Genomic DNA, 6,341 nt, shown 5'->3' on the forward strand with positions numbered 1-6,341 from the left:
GAAGTTTTTGGTTTATTGCTTGAAGAAATTGTTGGATCCGTACAAGGAAAAATTTGTGTATGCTTACACGTACCAACACATGCATTACAAGAATGAGGCGACAAATATCGCGGAAGGATCTCATGGACGTTTGAAAAGCTTGCTCCGGGGGAGACAAAACACCGTGGTTACATTACAAGAAGCCATCCATAAATACACCAAGGCCGATATCATCAAGATAACCGCTCAAATGGAAGAGAGTGGGATGAAAATCATCACAAGCTACAATAAACACCATCTGTTAATTAGAAATTTTAATTATAAGGTGTCTCACTGGGAAATCATTTCTATGATGAAGGATTACAAATATTATGTGGATAAGCAGATGGGGAGAAGAAGAATTGAATGCTCATATATGACGATGACGGCCTTCGGATTTCCGTGTCGTCAAATGATCGCGAAATACCAACAAGTAATTCCTTTTGAAATCATGGATCCGTTTTGGAAGCAACTTACTTTCAAACCACCCCCAACCGAAGAACCACTCGAATCCTTTGTGGATACGGATATTGGAAGGGAAATCAACGAGAAATTCGCAAAAAAGGATGGCTTGGGAAGAAAAGTTTTGATGTACGACTTAAAACTAGTCGCGAACCCCCATATGGTACCGGTCGGAGAACCAACGGTGCTACCACCGACGGGAAGACCACCTACCAACATGGATTGGAAGGAAGAAAGGAAAGAGTTTAAGGTTGCAATGAGTACCGGCAAAAACCCATTATTGAGTCATAAAAGAATCATTTGTCAACATTGATAGCTTAGTAATTAAACCTAAAACTATGGTTATATTTACACCTGCAAGTATACAGGGTCAGATAGTAGATAATGAAAAGCAGGGGAAGTCCACAGGGACAAGGAGGGAGCTGGTGGTGATGATGGCGGACATGGTGGTGGTACGGGTTCTGCAGACGGGGGAAGGAAGAAGAGATGGAGAAGAAATAAGAAGTCGATAGAGTTAGGGTTAGGGGGCGTTTGGCTAGGGGTATAGGGTGTTCGATACTTGGGTGTTAGGCGGGTTCAGCGAGGTTTGATGATCTGCGACAAGGAGCGATGGATGGGAAGATGGTAGGTGGATCCAACGGCGATACGGAGGTAAGCGTGGAGCGACCATCGGATGAAGGGATGTAGCAAAACGGACGACCCAAGATGGAGATGGGCGTTGCGATGTAAAGCGGGGGATTCGGAGTTTGATGTGCGATGATGGAGCGACCGTAGGATGCTGAAATGCTTCGATCTGACGGCTGAAATCCGAGACGGGCTTGGATAGTGGAAATGTGTTCGAGTAAGGGTTTTGGGCCTTGGGTATGCCAAGCCCATATCTTCTTTAAGGACAATTCTTCTTCTTCAAGACCATTCCTAGCATCTTGGTTTTGTGCACAACGTTCTTCGCGGCTTCCTTGCGTAACTCCTCCCGGCTTTTCACTACTTTTCTGCTCTATTCCGCTCCGCAATTCATCCAAACTTTATTTATTACCTAAAAATATAAAATTAAGTAAGAAAAATATTTATTCTTGAAAACAATGAAAATACAGAATATGGGATAAAATGTAGAATTAATGCACAAAAGATGAGTTAAATGCCAAGAAAAATATATAGAAATATGTATTTTTTAGGACTCATCAAATACCCCCAAACTGAATTTTACTTGTCCTCAAGTAAAACAAAACTAAGGAAATCCTACCTATACCACTGTCGCTGGTCTCTCGAATGCATTTAGCGTATGCACTAAGCCTTTTAAACCACTAAGTGTCCCTAGTGGACGAGTGAAGTCTCGTGAAGGTTTGCTTAGAACGTACCTACAAAGTTCTAGGTCAAAATATAAGCTCAGATTCCATCAAATGTGACATGTGCAAGTCAGTTTAAGCTCACAGCAAAATGGAGATGTCAATCTAGCTATCCAAGGCACAATCCTAGCACTGATAACAAATAAAGACATGTGATAAGAGTGTAAAGTGTATCTACACATGTGTAAAGAAAGATCGGATGTTATGACTACTAATCACCAAGAGATAGTTTCTCAGGCTAAGAACCAAGGTCGAAATCTAGCTAGCTGTCCGGACTTTACGAGAATTGTGAATGAGTTGGAGGTATTTCACAATTACTCGCGTTGTACATCAATGGCATACACCCTCCTTGCTTATTACAATGAAACAACAAAATGACTTTACATGACTCTTATTTACATTGACTACTCTCTTTATTTTTGGAACAAGAGAGGATGGAATTGATAAATACTTGATTGATTTTTTCATTTTTTTCATTTTTTTTTTTTTTTTTTTGATAAGGAGACACTTTTGATACATATACAAAAGGAAACAAAAGATTACATGACACTTTGCAAGAGGTAGCCCTTTTTGATGCACCCAGTTAAATTCGATGGTTGTCTTTCTTAATGTAACCTCCACCTTCTATCCCAACCAACCAAAGAACAAGCTAGTCAAGTTTCGTTCAGTATTCTAAAGTGATTGGCAATCGTGACTTCCTATCAAACACCTTGAAGATCGAGGCTATACATGTATTGGTAGATCGTGCGCGTGCAAATTTCTTATCACTATGTGAATTGTGCTAGAATCAGGGTGCCTAAATATCTAGACTAAGACTCCTAATAATTACATATTTGCACAAGAGTCAACATTTCAAGGTAAATGAGCTCCATTTTTATGTTTTTTTTTTTTATCATTTTTTAATTAATTTTTTTTTTTTTTGGAATTTTTAATTTTTTCAAAAAGAAGGAGTTCTTGTTTTCAATTATGGCATATTATCAAAGTATATACTTTTCACCCCCAAACCTAAACTAAACATTGTCCTCAATGTTTCAAAATATGAACAAAATTATAATACAACATATGAAGAGGATCATGTTGAGTAGAGAAAAAGGAAAGAGAATACCCGATTTCGGCGAAAGCAATATTAGAACTCCGTTATTCAAGGCAAGAATCCAACATATGTCAGCCGAGATCATATTGGATTAGCAAAATATATACAAAAGGAACAAAAGGATTTTTAAAATTTTATCTACTGGATTATATACAAAAAATTCACCATACACTAACAATCTAAAGAGTTGAGGATCAACCCAAAAGACAAAGTGTTGAAACATAGACAGTTTCAAAACACTAAAATTGGACTGAAATGAGAGCGAGAGTGAAAAACCGGATGAATCACCCCTAAACCTAAATTTTTCAACAGGTTTACTTTTAAGCACAAAATCTAACATTTTAGGGGTGCAGGATTCACAAGGTCTAACTGAAAATGGACTTTGTTTGGGATGGACAAACATGCATATTCCAACTGTGGTCTCCTTAAAAGTATTGTATTTAGATGCAAAATAGTCCAAGAGGACTTGAGAGGCACACAGTTCCAATCCTAGGTTGGGAATCTTCAGAAAAGTTGGTTTAAAATTTTTGTTACAAACCAAATCTAGGTTGGGTGGAATAATCTCAATCTGTGACTTAGGCAAGAAGGTGACATCTAAGTTTCTCACATGCATGAGATCAAAAGTACCAATATTATCAGTCACATCAGCATTTTCTAAATCATAATCAAGTTGTGTAGCATGCTCATCATCACAACACAATTTCACAAGTCCAAATTCAGAATCATGGTTATCCGAAATATCCAAATTAACATCAAAAGAAGCAATATATTGTGGCTTAAGTATGGAATCAGACACATCAACTATATTTTTATGCATAGGATCATTAGTGTCAACAGAAGATTCAACATTACCTAAGTCATGCTCTTCACAGGATAACTGCACAATATCTAAATCAGTAGCCTCATCACATGTATATGGAATACTAGAAGAAATATCATTCATGAAGGTCGGGGCAGAAAAGCCTAATGTATTTGAAACCAAAGGTTCCACAACATTTTCAGCATAGACATGTTCTTCTAACATAACATTATCATCATCATCATCATAGTAATATGCATACTTGTCCCTATTAGCAGTTGTGGTGTTATTAGTCAACTCATGTTCCTCTAGATTAGGTTCATATTCAATATCATACACATGAGAAGGACTAGACATGCTATTTCCAAAGTTCAATTCATTACCACCTATATCATGTGACAGTGTCTCAGTTTCCCTAATGGATTCCCAGTGACGGGTTTTCTCTGCAATCTCAGCTAAAAATTTCCATGCATCATCCACAGTTTTATCAATAAATTCACCATTACACATACACTCAACCATGGCTCGAGATTTAAAGTCTAGTCCCTCATAGAGGATAGCGACAAGTCTCCACTTCTCAAATCCATGGTGTGGACATTCGCTCAACAAATCATTAAAACGTTCAAAATAGTCAAAAACAGTTTCCTCATCCAACTGGACAAAACAATTGATATTTTGACGAATAGCGATGGTCCTATGATGTGGAAAAAATCTTTGGAAAAATTGATTAGTGAGTTGTTCCCAAGTGGTGATTGATTGTGGTCTCAAACCGTAAAACCATGTTTTGGCCTTTTCCTTTAGAGAAAATGTAAACAAACGCAATTTCAGAGAGTCTTCGGACATATGATCAGGTTGCATATTCCGACAAATTTGTTCAAACTCTCTTACATGAGTATAGGGGTTCTCAGAATCGAACCCTCGAAATAAAGGAAGTATTTGTATCATGCTTGCATTTATTTTAAAAGGGTTATTGGTTTGAGGTAAGACAATACATGATAATGGAATTTTTATTGTGGGATACATGTATTCATGGAGAGCATTAGGTTGGCCCATATTGAAAAGACACAAAGCCCACTATTTGGTTTTAAAAGGTTTTCAAAAATTTGGTTTTTTATGGGAAAATTTTGGTTTTTATGGGTTTTGAAAACTTTGGTTTTTATGGGATTAAAAATTTGGTTTTCGAAATTAGGAGCAAATTTTTTTTTTTTTTTTTTTAAATTTTTTTTTTTTTTTGGGTTGGGTTTTGAAGCCCAAATTTTAGTTTAAAAGAAACTACAAGCCTAACAAACAACTAAATTACAAGCCCAAATAAATAAAGAAATAAAAATAAAACTAATTATTACAAACCCACAAAAAAAGAAAATAAAAATAAAACTAAAATTATTACAATCCCAAATAAAGAAAGAAATAAAATTAAAATTAAAATAATTATTACATGCCCACAGATTAAAAATGGAAGCCCACAGGTTGGGTTCTCTTAATGGGTTTAGGCTTACCTTTGAAGCACAGCCCAGCTGTTCAGTTTGGTTGCAAAAGCCCAGTTGGGCTTTGGATCATCCTAAGCTTTGGCTTCAACACTCAAGGCCCAGTTGGGCTTGGTTCAATTTCCTCTCCTTCTGCAGCTTACTGCCCAGTTGGGCTTGGTTCAAATCAGTTCACTTCACAAGCCCAGTTGGGCTTTATCTTACACCAGCTGCAGCAGCTTCAGCAGGCAGCAGCAGCAGGGAACAGCAACAGGAGCACAGCAGCAGCAGCTCAACAGCAACAGGAGCACAGCAGCAATAGCAGCAGCAGCTCAACAGCAACAGGAGCACAACAGCAATAGCAGCAGCACCACAGGTACCTGGTGACTCAAAGAAGAGAATGAGTTCTCAAAAATTTGGAATTGAGACAGTTTCAAACAATATTGATACCAGTAAGCAACTAAGAGTAATTTACTGCATGGCAATGAGTTATTTGGACTGACAAAGGGGTTGACACAATATGCAGTTATGGATAAAGTGCAAAAGAGAAGTGACCGAGCAAAACAAGACACACAACAAAATACTTACAACTACTAGAACAGAAAAAGGGAAATGATGGATATGAACTTCAGTTACACTACAATAAAAAAAAACAGGACAAGATGTATGAATTGATGCAGCTTCAAAAGTATGTCTAAGATGCAGCTACTATAAGATACAGCTACAGGATGGCAGTCAAGACAGTAAGAGAACAATGGCTTCACAACTTTTAACACTACTAAGAAAACAATGTGTTACAGGACATGGAAACTCAGGGTTACAACATGAGATATCTTACAGGATATGTTACAGGACAATGGAATGCAATGCAAAAGAATGGCAACAGTGAAGATTGAGCTAAAAATGCATATGTACATGAGAGACTACACAGCAAGCTAGAAGAGCAAGTGAGCAGCAAATGAGCAAAGGGAAATAACTTGTAAGAGTGACAGCAAGAGTGACAGATGAAGATGCAAGAATGAGGTTATGTGAAAGATATGCAATGAAAGTGCAAATATGCAGTGACAATGAAAAGTATGCAGTAAAATGCAGAAAATAAGAGCAAAGATAAAGAGCAAACAGCAACAGCACCGCTACCGAGTCCCCGGCAGCGGCGCCAAAAA

General features: G+C 37.5%; 1 non-coding gene across 1 annotated transcript; it reads left to right on the forward strand.

Moving 5' to 3' along the window:
- The first annotated feature begins 4,295 nt into the window (after window positions 1-4,295).
- LOC113284895 lies at window positions 4,296-4,399 on the forward strand. The gene has a single exon (XR_003328422.1). It is a non-coding gene; the product is annotated as a small nucleolar RNA R71 (small nucleolar RNA).
- The last annotated feature ends 1,942 nt before the right edge of the window (window positions 4,400-6,341 follow it).

This window comes from Papaver somniferum, chromosome 5 (genome assembly GCF_003573695.1).
Source record: "Papaver somniferum cultivar HN1 chromosome 5, ASM357369v1, whole genome shotgun sequence".
NCBI lineage: Eukaryota > Viridiplantae > Streptophyta > Magnoliopsida > Ranunculales > Papaveraceae > Papaver > Papaver somniferum.